The following is a 15,510-nucleotide window of genomic DNA, read 5'->3' as shown; positions in this document are numbered from 1 at the left end:
ATTCAGCTAATACATACACAATTAAGTTGTATAGGCCTCTACTAAGTTGCAATCTAAGAGGGTTGATGCAGCTATTAAGAAAATATTAACGCAGAAAAATGAGGACGTGAGGAGATTGGGGTTCTGATCTTAGTATAGGGAAGGGCGGATAGCCCCAGTGGTGAGGACTGGCATGCTGAGGTGTGCCAGTTTCGATGAGCCACTGGGGACTCCAAGGGTTTTCTTGATAGGAAAGATCAAAGAAAAGACCCAATCGTCACGTCAAGACAATCATGGTATGGCGTGGCGATATATATAGATGGGCATATCAATAGACTCAAAAGAACTGACCGGTGGGCCGACCTGCCATGCCGGACATACAGCCGGTAGGTGGGAAGGTCCATTTGAGTATAACAGGCACTCCCCTGGGTGGCGAAATACCAACCAGTCGGACCGGCCCAGGGGAGGAGAGTCAAAAAAAAAAAAATTGCAATCTGGGTTAGACCATCTATCTGAGTGATTGAGGAAATAGAAAATAAGATTAAGCGAAATCGACTCGCATGACATTCGCAATGAGAAGAGTACACCGCATCCTTGTAGATTGTGTTTGTTAAATGGTATTGCGTCGCAGTTATAAACCAGGGGCTAACATACGGAATATTTTAGGGAACAACGAAACGATTTTATATAATGTTTTGTGATTTCTTAGGACCGTCCGTTTACATTCAATTATTTGAGTTTTCCGGGGAATAACAGATGAGCATTTTATTGCTGTAAGTTAGATTATTAGTGTATTATTTCATTGTGGTACTATTTCAGTTTTACGAGATGTGGATCAAAAAATAAATAATATCATATGGTGGTTCCGGAGGTTAAAAAAAAACTTTTTTGAGGGAAACTTCTTTACAAGGAGTTTATTCTGATAAAACTTATGGTTTGTAATACACGAAACCGATTATAAATATGTTTTGAGATACAAAAGAAAAAAAAAATGTAATACGACTATTACATTATATTCTGTTACTTCCTTAGACGAAGGAAAGGTAGTATTGTGATCAAAAAAAATGTTGGTTTTCAAATTTCAACGGAAATATCCATTTTGACTAGTTTTGGCGTGACGTCTGTATGTATGTATGTCTGTATACGTACTTACGTATGTATCTTGCATAATTCAAAAACTATTAGCTGTAGGATGTTGAAATTTTGGATTTAGGACTGCTGTAATATGTAGTTGTGCACCTCTTCTTTTGATTACAATCTACTGAACCAAAAATGTCTAAAAAAGCCTAGAATCCCAAAAAAAATTAAATTTTGAACTTTTTCTTAACTGCAGTAATAAGAACTTTAAATATTGAGAACTTTGAATATCATAATTCGTATATCATAAGTTTAGTATATCGTACTTGTTTTTATTGGTTTCAGAGTTATACCCATATTAAATTTTAATTATGAAATATTTGGATCTTACGTAGTAAGGCACATCGGTTCGAATCAGACTTCATCTTCTTTTTTTTTAATTTAGTTTTTCTAACTTTTTTAATTTAAATATATTGATTTATTAATAATTACTAACCCATGATTGTAAAAAAGTTTTACAATAAAAAAAAAAAATTAATAAAATCCGAAGTTATTAGTGAAATAAAATTTTATGTATTTTTAAAAATGTGTATATGTAATAGAATTGGTGAAACATCTGATTATTTAATATTAATTTAAAATTATTATTTAGAATCATATTATTTTTTGGATTTTCTAGTTTAATTTAAGTTATTTATTCTTGAATTTTTGTTTAATTTTATCTACAATAAAACTAACTACAGAGTTACTGAAAAATAGACCTTCACAAGACCAATATATGCACTGAGGCATACATGCCCGATCTTTAATAAATTGCAAAAAATTCTTATCTTTTAGTTCATTACTTCTCTGAAATGGTCGGACAATATTCTCCCGAAATCGGAGTTGATCATCATTTCGTTTGTTTTTTGTTACTAATCAATTAATCGCTCTTTGGTTTGATATAATTCTTCTGATCTTAATTTGTGTACACTTCTCTAGTATTCAAATTTTCTCTCTCTATACACTCTTCAGTCTCTCTTAATCTTCTTATTATTTCCATGGTCTTAACGTTTTCTTCCTTTTTATATTTATCATCTTTTCTAAATGTTTTTATTCTTTCTTTGTTACAACATTTTCTTCCTGTTTATTTTTTTTTTGTTTGCAACATTTCTTCTTTTTTTTTCTTTGGTTTTATCCTTTTCTTTTCCTTTATATTTATCATGTTCTCTTTACTTTTATTCTTTTCTTGTTCTTAACATTTTCTTCCTCTTCATATTCATCTTCTTGTCGTTTTCTTCAGATATATTTCTTAATGTTATCTTACTTTTTTTTGTATGATAGTTTCTTTTTCATTTTTGATTGTTTACGAAATAATTCAATAATAAAAACTGAATATTTTAAACCCTAAGTTCGAATTTAACATTTGCAACCAGTATACAGGAGTTCACTAAATGGAATAGTTTAATTATTATTAACTTTTATTTATACAAGCCAGAAATTAAAAATTTTGTTAATCAGCAACACACGATGATTCGAATAATACTGATCTAGTAATACGAGTAATAAAAGGATTTTACTCTATTCTAATATTTTACATAAGATTGTTGAATAAATAATTTTATATATATTTGATGTTAATAAAAACTAATATTTCAGCAATTGTGTAACTGTCCAAATTTATTAAAGAATTAGAGGATCGAATCTCACTTTCAAATGAAATAAGTTTAATGAATTTCAGCAAAAAAATGTGTATATATAATTTAATAGCATTACAAGGAAGTTATGTCGTGTCTACATCAGATTTATTATTATTATACGGCAGCCAATCTGCCGTAATATTAATTGCATTTTTAAAATACTTTAATTACTTATTAAGTAATTTATAAAACAAGTTATTTCGTGTTATTTCACTATTTATTTCACAAAATAAATACCTACACAATGAAGGTTTTTTTAAGTATGAAGATCCCTATTTCGTTCTGCCTCGAAATATCTTTCAGATATCCATTGTTAAGCTGTTTCCATACTTAAATATCACCCGGTATATATATACAAAATTAAAATATTACTTATGTATTTAATTGTTTAAATGATATAATAATAGAATTGATTTTAGTTTGATATGGCAAATATAAAAATAGAAACTGTGTGTAATTGTATTCAGAATGATTGACATATTGACATTAAACAATACGTGATAAATGTCGCCAATTATAATAAAATATCATTTTTGAATTATTTTTATAAAACTTCTAAAATAAATAATAATACCAATCTGTCAAATAAGCTTCTTTATTATTTGACGTATTCAACTTTTTATCATTGTTCAATAACGCCTATTGTTTTTTTTTAGAATGGAAAGAGAAAAAATGTAGTTTTACATGAAAAACAACTGTAATACCATTTGGAATATTTCTGGTACAACAGTAAACAATCTGAGATGACAGCTTGGACATACGAAAATAAAAATAGTTCAAGCATTTTTTGAACGCAAACTTGTAGCGGCATTGAGTATAACGGATCGAAAAAATTCATTTAACTATGTATTTTTAACTGTTTTGACTTCCTTGTACGAGGTAAAGGAAGTATTGTGATCGAGAAAAATTTCGGTTTTCAGATTTCAATGGAAATATCCATTTTGACCATCCCTTAATCCATTTTGACTAGTTTCAGTGTGAAGTCCTATGTACATATGTATGTACGCACGAACGTATGTATCTCGTAAAACGATTAGTTGTAGGATGTTGAAAATTTGGATTTAGGACCGTTGTAACATCTAAGTATCTCCTCTTTTGATTGCAATCGACTGAACCTTAGTGTCCTAAAAGCTCAAAAGCCAACAAAATTTGGATTTTAGACTTTTCTTTAACTGCAGTAGTAAGCGTTCAGTGAGAGCTTTTCAACAATATATCATAAGTGGTACTTATTTTCATTGGTTCCAGAGTTATATCAAAATGAAATTTTAATTCATGAAATGTTTACATCATGGGAAAGGCATATCGGTTCGAATCAGACTTTCTTTTTTTTTTGTTTACATTTTTATTTAGATATATTGATTTATTAATAATTATTAACCTCTGATTGTAAAAAAAAAAAAATATGATAAATAATAATTCAATAATATGAATAAAAAAAAAAGAAAAATTATCAGAAGTTATTAATGAAATAAAATTTTTCTGTACTTTTCATTAAAAAAAAAGTGAATTTGTAATTTATTTGGCGTACCAGGAAGTCATGCGGTGTCCACATCAATTTTTTTTTTACCTTTCGTTTAATAAAAATTTAAGCACACGTTTTTCAACTGGCGCTTAACGAAATAATCATTTTTGATGATATTCCAGAGAGATTAAATCAAAAAACAATAAAAAAATAAGGTAGTACTTAAATATAGTAGTACGGCAGAATGTTTGAAAATTTTATGGGTCGATAGAATCAAAATTTAAGAGGTTTTAAAATTGAAGGAAAGAAATTTACGACTAAATTTTGGAAAAGAAGGATCATGTGATATTTATTATAGTGTCAGGCTTGATCAGAAATTTGGTTCTATAAGAAAGCATAAAGAACGTTAAAGAGAGACAAAGATAAGAATATGTGAACAAATTATGAACGAATGTCATATTTCTCCTCTGATTATACATTCATACACATAAATGGATAGAACCGTTAAGTGCTCGTAAGTCATAGCATTCAAATATATTTTAACAGAGGTACAAAATATCTACATAAAACTTCATAGGAAAGATATTCACTTATTTTACTAACCTCAAAATTTAACGGAGTATTAAAATTTTTGTTAAATACTTAAAATCATCTGGAAATATAATTAATTAATAATTTCTAAATATAGCCTAATAAAATTTTTATAAAAATGAGAAATATTTTGCAGTGTTATGTTTAAAATTTTATTTTTATTGGAGTAGGTTGAAGTCATGTGGTGTCCACATCAGATCATTTTTATGTTTTATATAGAAATGATATGTCACAGTTATATTTAAAAAGATTATTTAATTCCATTACGATAAAATTCAATAAGAAAGCAATATGGAGACCAAAATTTAGTATAGTTTAAAAAATAGTATTTATGTCTAAGACAGATATGTCTTAGACATTGGTCAGTATTCTCTAAATTAAAAATTGGGGAAAAATACACAGGGAGAGAGCTTACTTTTATACTCACTTGCTTTATATTCTATTACTTTTTGATCAGCATTTTTTTATCGCATAGTAAATTTATATTTTTTGTTAAAAAACAGGTATAACATTTTTATTATCGTCTTATCATACAAATTTCATAGGAATATTTTTCCGTACATATTTTGCTGAATCAATGTATCAGCATCACCAGAGAACGAACATTATCCAAATCACGTCTTGTCAGTCATCACATTACATTACATATTAAATTTACAGTTTTATTCTTTAATATATTTTTTAAAAGTTTTTTTTACAGTGCAGGCCGAAAAAGTTTTGTTCATCATAATAAGCACCAGTAAATCGATGATATACAAAGAAAAGTTCGAGAATCAGCTAACATATCACTAGGGAAACGCTGAATAACGCAATATCATACTTTTACAACAGATGGTACACTATCAAACAACAGAACAATTTGAACATTTATTAAAATTAAATGTAGTAAATAAGTAAACGTTATGCTTAATAATTTATTTTTTTTAAATAAGTTTATTCGATAACACCCAATTAATGAAATTTTATAAACTTATTTAAATGTAATTTAATTCAAAATCCAAAATTTACCCCGTCGCTATTTTGGGTACAGACATCGCTCCAACCATTTATTTATACCATATTTCTTGTCATAAAGAGATTTATAAAATGATGTAATACACAAAGAGTGTTACCATTTAAAATATTTGAGTTACAACCGTTGATCTCTTGGAATTATCTAGCACGTATTTTATTTAATTAAAAATTATTATTTTTTTTATTTTAGTTTAGATTCGTGTTACATTTATTTCATTTCCTAACGAATAAGTTGCAATCTGTTCAACTAGTAAGTAATAAGCAACCATCCACAGCCGAGTGAGATGAATAATATGTATGAATGTAAATCAAAAGTAGTCTTGTACAGACTCAGGCTGACCATTCCTGAGACCTGTGGTTAGTTAAACCCCAACCATCAAAGTAATATATATATATATATATATATATATTCAAATCCGTATAAATGCAACTAACGTTTACTAAGATTTGAAACTCGGAATCTTTGACTTCGAAAATCATTCACTAAACAACCTGATTTGCGACGATGAGTTAACCACTAGACCAACCCGGTGGGCAATTTTGTTATATTGATAATATTAATAGTAAAGTTATACAGTCGGTATTCTATTAATATTATTGTCCCTTTAATTTTTTTTTTCAAAATTAGCAGTGTGGTGAACAGCAAATAATAGTGATATATTTATCATGCAACGATTCCAAGATATAGTAACGAGAGCAATTTTAGAGGCACCATGGTACACACGGAATGATGAAATTCACGAATATCTAGAGCTTCCGACGGTTCGTGAGGTTGCGCGACAGCGTAGTGTTAAGTACCAGCGATGACTTTAAGATCACATCAACCACTTATGAATCAATCTGCTTGATAACAGCAGGAATGTCCGAAGGTTGAAACTTCTCCACGTGCTCGACTTAGGGGCTACTGAATGACATTTTGATAAATGACAATACCAAGTCTAGTGATATTATTTTTATTTTTTATTTATTATTATTTTTTTTTTGTGGACTATGAAGTGTTTGCAGAAATCCATTTCTAATGGATTTTGAGATTACTGATAAGTATTATTATGATTTACTTATTATGGCAGTCACTTAAGTACCTCTCATCATGTGCTTTTTGTCAAGCAACTTACTTATAGTTCTACTTACGGAGCTGATTATAAATATAATGGTTGTTAAACAAACGAAAAATATATAAAAAATAAGCATTCATACAATTTTTTTTTTAAATGGAGTTTTAAATGCTGTTAAATACTTGCTTACACATACATATATTGATTATTGATTCATCACGAATGTAAAACATTTTCAAGAAACTTTTGTGAAAATTATACATGCTAGATTACATTGCAGTGCATTATTCAGATCTAATTTGGATTACATTACGGTTGCCTTTATAATTCATAAAGTAATTTCAATCAAATATATATCCAATCATACATCTCCATAATTCTATTTCGATTTTAAATTGTTATAATCAAATTTGTGTTGAACTGACAATTCTAACGATACCAAATTTATTGCAAAATTAGTTTTACTAAAGATAAATTAATAAGCTTTTTATGGTGAACAAAATATCATCTCATTTCTTCAAATCGGTTGATAAAAACAATTAGATGTGGCTAAATCTGATAAAGTGGATCACAAAAAATTGTGCCGTCTGACAATCCTGCACCTGCTTTATTGTTACTAATAATAGAAATTATTTTTTGTTAGTGATGTCTCTCATATTTCACCTGTTTTTAACCGATTTGAAAAAAAAAAATAAAAAAATATAGTTACAGTAAAATATTTTGAGTTACTGTTCACCTCAATAAATATATATCATTTTGAGGTGGCATTTTTTTCACAATAAAATGTTTAAAATTTTATTTGATTAATTATTATTCCATAAAACTAATATTTCTGAAGCTATTAAAGAATTGAAACAGCTGACATTTTTGAATTTTCAAAGATAACAGTTTCAAACTTCTATTTGGGTACTTGTACACAAAATTTTATTAGAATATTTAAATCAGTTCTTTTGACATAATTTTTATTGGAAAGACACAAAAAGGTGGACAGAAAGAAAATGAAGTGAGATAGTACATGGAACATATCTTGAATTAGTCCCTAAAGATTTTTCAACATCTCTTGCATCAATCTGCATAACTCGAAGTGAAATTACGACGGCGTGTCAAAACTTATTTACACTTTTTGTTCTGTAATTTATTTATACAAAGGTTCAACATATACAACATTTTTCTATACAGTCCTTCCTTGTCGATACACTTGGTCCACCGCCAAGCTTGTGTATCCTTTCCAAGAACAAGGTTTTCGGTTGGTCGCGAAGCCACCTCTCCTTCCTGCACGTCTAAAACTGTGGAAAATCAATAACCTCGCAAAGCATTCTTGAGAGGCCCAAACAGATGTAAGTTGGTTAGAGCAAGATCTGGACTGTAGGGAGGGTATTCTAGTACATCAAATTTCAACTTGAAGATTTGAACGATGTGACGTGCCGTGAGTGGGAGAGCGTTGTCACGTAACAAAAACACTTTCTCCTACAATAGATCTTTTTTTGCAAATTTCAGTCTTTGTGGCTTCACCTTGTTTTCCAACATTTCATTATAACAGGCGTTGTTGATCGTAGTCCATTTTTCTATAAAGTCTTTCATTATAGGCTCCTTTTGCGTCCAAAAAAAACAATTAGAAAACTTCTCAGTTGATGACTCAATTTTTAATTTTTTCTTCATCAGAGATCCCTAGTGTTTTCATTCCATAATCTGGAGTTTCAATTCTGATTAATGGTGATGACACACGCTTCATCACCACTGACTATTCTGCTGAAAATGTATCGTCTTCCTTGTTGAAGCAATCGAATAAGCGTTGATAGATGTCTTGGTACCCATTGCGCACAGACCTTATGGAAGGGGACCTGGTCGGGAATGATTTGATGGGTAGAACCACAACTCATGTTCAAAAAAGACCCTATCTCATCGACGGTAAGTCGCCTGTTTGCCAGAACATCTCTCGACCTTGCTGAGTCTTGACATCCGTTGTGGAGATTGAGGTGCGTCCTACTCTCTCTTCGTACGACACACTCGTCGGGTGAACTTTCGATCCACGAAAAAAAATACTCTTTTACGAGATAAAGCATTTTCTCGTATTGCAATAAAATTCTTCAATGAATTTCAGTCCCTTTTACACCCTCCGACCAGAAAAATCGAATCACTGCTTGTTGTTCATCGTTGATACAAGCGGCTAGCGGAGCGAACATTGTTACACTGTAATAGTCGGAAAGTAAACAAGGCGATCGGGTCAAATTTCGGACACGTGACCTCAGTCGTACTAATTCTAAGCAATTGTGCACAGAAGACAGTATGACAACGTTGAAGATGTGTGATGTCGAAAGTGTTGATAAAACGTTCAACTCTCCCTCGTACATGAGGAGTGACATCATTTACTCTTTGTTTGTTAACCATATTCCCTTAAAGTCCATTGTGTTAGGATGACTGTAGATTTAATGTTACAACTGTTAACTTTGAAACTGTACTGTTTTTCTTATTATTAAATGGTTGTTTTATGTAACTATCATTTAAGAAAAAAAGAAAATTTAATTTTGCTGAACTGTTTCAAAAATGCCCACCTGTTACAAAATGTTTCTAACATTAAAAGCTAATGCAATGGCAACCTTGTGTTTTTTACTTCGATAAGTTATATCAAACAATATTATCATTAATAGCTGCTATATTGGCTTCTATACTGATTTTTACGTACATTAATAACTTTTTTAAAATTCCTTTAAAAAAACTAATTAAACAATTGTATAATTCTTTATCGTGACAGCAACGATATGATTTATATATTTCCATATTTTTATTTTATTACAAGCTTTTAAAAGCAAAAATTTTATTTAAAAACCAAATTATATTTCTATTAACTATATGAAAAATTTTTAATCAACCATTTCATACTTCACGTTTTAAATAAATGGAAAATTTTAAATAAAGGAAAAGAGGAAGAAAAACTTTGTTATTACAAATGGAAAGATATTATCTTTTTTTTTTAAAAATATAATCCCTTTAAATTTTATGAAAGTAGAATAAATGGATCGTAAAATTGAAACGTATAGAAAGTTTTTTCTCATTTGTAATCTGGTGAGAATGCTACGTGACTACATGTCACCATGGTATTGTATTGTAAATATACTTCATACAGTCGAGCAATTTACCCAACTATTGTTCAAGATAAAAAGTAACAATTTAAAAATACTGATTTATGTTTTTTTTTCTTTGTTTTGTTTTGATGATTAATCAACGCACTTTAGTCAGATTTTCTTCTTCTTCTGTTTTCTTAGGTTTAAGAATCTAATTTATTCAGTGTCAGAAAAATAACCAGGTGGTTGAGATATTTTAGATTTTGTTTCTTTATCATAAACTATGATATATATTCTTGATAAAATTAATAATACCGTTTATATTATTTAAAAATCAAAGAACATTATTTGAATTACACATGAAATATAGTTTACATGACATTAACAAAGATAAATGTAGCTGAATTAACAAAATATTTATTAATAATAATATCTTACTTAAAAAAAAGAAGATATTACAAGTACGGTAAAATATTTTACATTGTGATATGAACTCTATATTCACTGTATTGGACTATCAGACGACGTACTTTTAATAAAAATCGCCAAACGCAGATTGATAATTTTAAATATTTAATACTGGATATGTTGAGAAAATTTAAAGAGCTGATTCCGTAGGTCGGTGGACCCCTCGTATGCGGAGTCGGCGGCAGTTCGCATTTGCGGGTTGTTCATTCGGTGATGAGGCGTGCGAGACTCCTTAAGGTCTACGCTTACCCGGCTCTTCTGCGGGCCCGTTACTGTGTCCCGTGATGACAGCAGTATCTCCCGGTTAATGCCTTCATGGCAGGTACCGGAGCATGTTGTTGTTAGGGGGAGGTTTTTTAGTGAGTTCTCGCTTAGTGAGGTTTTGGCGGGAAACCTCACCAACCCAGTAGCACGTGCTGCTGGGCGTCTGACAACAGATTTATCCTCCTCCTGCGCAAAGAAAAAAAGGGCTGATTCAAGACATCAAAATAAACAAAAAAAAAGTTTACGTGGACAAATGCTAATAATATAAATTTTGGTTATTTTCCATTAGTCCGCCAATTTGTAATTCTTAAATAAAAATTTATATCTTGAGAACGAATTGATATTAGTTACACAACAAGAACAATGTTTCTATTATTAATGTAATAATTACTAATATCTTTTCTGCTCAGAACACTATAATTTCTCTGTTGAGTACCGTATACCTTTTTAGCTTCTTCTTTTAACACACCGGGTTGGTCTAGTGGTGAACTCATCATCGCAAATCAGCTGATTTCGAAGAAGAGAGTTCTAAGGTTCAAATACTAGTAAAGGCAGTTACGTTTTTTTTGGATTTGAATACTGCCGACTCCATGGCGCGACTATTAACGTCTCGGTCTATCATCCGGAGGTCTTGGGTTCGAATCCCGGTGGGGCATGGCATTTTCACACGGAACAAAAATTGTCATTCATCTCATCCTCTAAAGTAATATCTAACGGTGGTCCCGGAAGCTAAAAAAAAAAAAAAAATGGATTTGAATACTAGATCGTGGATCCCGGTGTTCTTTGGTGATTGAGTTTCAATTAACCACATACCTCAGCAATGGTCGACTGAGACTACAAAATACATTTTATTTGCATTCATATAAATCCTCATTCATCTTCTCAAGTAATACCTTACGGTGGTTCCGGAGGCTAAACAGAAAAAAAGGAAGCTTCATTCTTTTATTATACGTTGACACGTTTTGGAAGTACTCCATTGTCAAAACTTATTGTACTGGTACTTTTAAATTTCTGCTAATTTTTATATGGTTGACAAAACGGTGAATAAAGAATGAATAGTTGACTGTACGCTATATAAAGATCAGCAGAAATTTAAAGATACCAGCGCAATAAGTTTTGACAATGGAGTGGTGCCGAAGCTTACCAAAATATAATCAAAGAATGAAGCTATGAAAGGTTAACAGTACTCAACATAGAAACCCAACAATATCTTCTACAAAATAAATAAATTTGAAAATATTACTTTCAAATTTTAAAATTAGCGGTCATTGAAATATTTTAATTATCAAAAAAGATACTCTTTTTTAAAATTATAAACTTTAATTATAGATCTAAAATACAGAAATTTTTTTTTTAAGATTTTCTTTTTCTTATTTTAGTCTTTATGACGAGTCCTTATTTTATTTAGAGGACATTTTACTTGAAAAATTTACTATCCTACATATGAATATTTTTAGATAGATTTTTCTTAATATTGTAGTATATATTCTCGACCTCTAAAAAATATATAATTGTGTTTTCTTTTCATTTTTTTGCTCTTACTCTTTTAATTTTTATTAATAGGCGGAAAAGTTTAATAGGCAGTAGTTTGCCAGCTTTTTTTATGCTCACTAAATTTTACTTTTTCTCAAACATTTTCTAAAAATACCGTGCTTTTTCTATTTTTACATATATTTAAAGAAAACGGGAAACACAGACTGCTGATTTTTTATAAATCTATGCATATATACGAGATGCGACAATAAAGTAATGAGACTGATTTTTCTTTGCAAGCTGTGGCAACCCTGTAGCTTGCGTAGGCACACCATTTGACCTTGGTCTATAAGTTACTTCTAGTCCAAGCGGCACATTGATGCAACTGCTCAGTCGTGAGTTGTGCTGTAATAAGTGAACACGTGTTTGTGTCTCCTGTCACAGAAATGAAACTGCAAAATATTGCGCAACGGTATGCCATTTCTTTTTGCGTTAAATCGGGTGAAAACGCGACGACAACTTATCGTAAGCTTCAGAAGGCTTTTGGTGGGGAGGTTATATCAAGAGCTCAAGTTTTTCGGTGGCATAAAATTTTTAGTGAAGGCAGAACGAATGTTGAAGATTAAGACGACCATCAACCTCACGGACACATGTCAACTTGAACAGGGTGCGTGAAATCGTACGATCTGATCGAAGATTATCCGTGAAAATGATTGGAGAAGAACTCAACATCAATCGAGAAACGATTCGTCTAATATTAACTGAAGATCTTGGTATGAGAAAGATTTGTGCAAAAATGGTCCCCAAAAATCTCACACAACAACAGCGAGAAACACGGAAAAATGTGGCAGCCGATCTGTTAGAGCAAACGGAAATCAATCCAGATTTGTTGAGCCGTGTTACCACTGGTGATGAAGGTTGGTTTTTTTCAATACGATCCAGAGACAAAACACCAAAGTTCGCAATGGTGTTCAAAGGGATCACCCAGACCAAAAAAAGCTCGCATGTCAAAGACAAACGTGAAACGCATGGTTGTGTGTGTGCTTCTTTGATTCCAAGGGAATTGTTCATAAAGAGCGGGTGCCTACTGGACAAATAGTTAACCGATATTTCTACAAAGAAATTTTAGAAAGACTTCGTAAACGAGTTCTTCGTGTCCGTGCCAACATTGCTGATAATTGGATTCTGCATCACGATAATGCGCCATCCCTTACTGCTCTGTCAGTACAGCAATTTATAACCTCAAAACAAATTTCAGTACTACCACAGCCACCCTATTCACCAGATATCGCTCCGTGCAACTTTTTTCTATTTCCAACAGTCAAAATGGCGGTCAAGGGACACCATTTTCAAACAACACAAGATGTCCAAAAAGCTGTGACGCGGGTCTTGGAGGATATTACAGAAGATGAGTTTCAGAAATGTTACCATCAATGGCAGAAGCGTTGGAACAAGTGTGTGCAATCAGAGGGGAACTACTCTGAAGGAGACAACACTAAACATGACTGGAACGGTAAGCAACATTTTTTCAGATCGGTCTCATTTCATTATTGTCGCACCTCGTATATATATATTCTTAATGTGTACGTTGCAATATGTTCAACTAGTAAACAACAACAATTTCCCACGACTCAATGAAATGAGGATGATTGTATGACATGTATGTATGGTGTATTCTTGTACAGACTCTAACTGACTATTCCTAAGATGCGCAAATAATTGAACCCCAACATAAAAGTATACCGGTATCCACTATATAGTATTCAAATCCTGGTAAAATAACTAATTTTACTAGGATTTGAACCTCAGAACCTTCCAATTCGAAAATAAGCTCTTAAACAAATACAGGGCGTTTCATAATGTTCTTCGGAGTTTTGAAAATTCATTAACAAAAAACTATTTCACTCATTAGAATAATACAAGTACTATACGAAAGAGTACTTCAAATAATTTTTTTCCACGTATACTATGCAGTTAGTAAACCATTTGCTTGCTAGGCGTCGACAGTAGAGAAAATAGCTGCTACGGGAAGCGAGAAGTCGTTTTGTGTGTTAGAATTTCACTTGTGAAAGTCAGTAATTTCTGTGTAACGTGCGTTTCGGTTGAAATTTCATAAGGACCCACCAAGTGACAATTCAATTCGTGCACGGTATAAACAATTCAGTGAAACCGGTTGCTTGTGCAAGCGAAAATCAACCGGTCGTCATTGTCGAACGTGTGCGTGCAAGTTTCATTCGCAGCCCGTCAAAACCGACTGCGGCTGCAGGTAGAGAATTAGGAATTCCGAAAACAACAGTGTGGAGAGTTCTCCGTAAATATCATCTTATAAAATTTTTCTAACGATTTCTGAATTTCTTGTTACCTATTATAAAAATAATATTCCAAAAATAAATAATTCAAGTAAAACAAACAAAAGTTTGGTCACACGAAAAACTTACGTAAAATAATTAAAAAATTGTTATGCCCCTTTATGCTATATGATATCAGATTTATTGAAAATGGCTAAAATTTTATTCATTTACATTCAACGATGCAAAAAAGAGAGGATACATAGCTGATTGCTATTAATTATTATCTTCAGGATAATAATGTATAAATTTTAACTGTATATATATATATATATATATATATATATATATATATATGTGTGTGTGTATTAATTAATTACATAGAATTATATCAGTTAGAATTTTGCGGACCATGAAATACCGCAATTGATGTATTAAGTGAAAATATCCAATACAGTATTGAGTTTATAATTATTTAAGCAGAAAGCACGATACATACGAATTTATTGATACTCTTTCTTATCCTTTCCACCATTTTCTCTCTCATTTATTCACCCGTCCCCTTACTATTTCAAGCGATCTTATTAAAACAAACATTCAAATACACACATTATATCAAATAAATGAAATTTATATGCCTTTAGTCAATTATTTATAATTTCTAACCATAAATCTGTTTCTATTCAAGTACAAAACTTAGTGTTTAAATTATAAATTATATACGAGAGAAATAGATTTTAATGAAATATATTTTTTTTTCATATGATTATGCTTTAGAATGGATGACTTTATTAAGGAGGTATAAAATAATAGGTGATGTAATTAGAAATAACAGAGCTTTCGTCAAATAATAAGACCGAGTTAAAAAACACACTCAAGCAAAATAAAATTTTTAATTTTTTCATTTTTTTTTTTTTTTGTCTTCAGTCATTTGACTGGTTTGATGCAGCTCTCCAAGATTCCCTATCTAGTGCTAGTCGTTTCATTTCAGTATACCCTCTACATCCTACATCCCCAACAATTTGTTTTACATACTCCAAACGTGGCCTGCCTACACAATTTTTCCCTTCTACCTGTCCTTCCAATATTAAAGCGACT

The sequence above is a fragment of the Lycorma delicatula genome, chromosome 8 (genome assembly GCF_047948215.1).
Source record: "Lycorma delicatula isolate Av1 chromosome 8, ASM4794821v1, whole genome shotgun sequence".
NCBI lineage: Eukaryota > Metazoa > Arthropoda > Insecta > Hemiptera > Fulgoridae > Lycorma > Lycorma delicatula.
Note: the sequence above shows the minus strand (reverse complement) of the source record.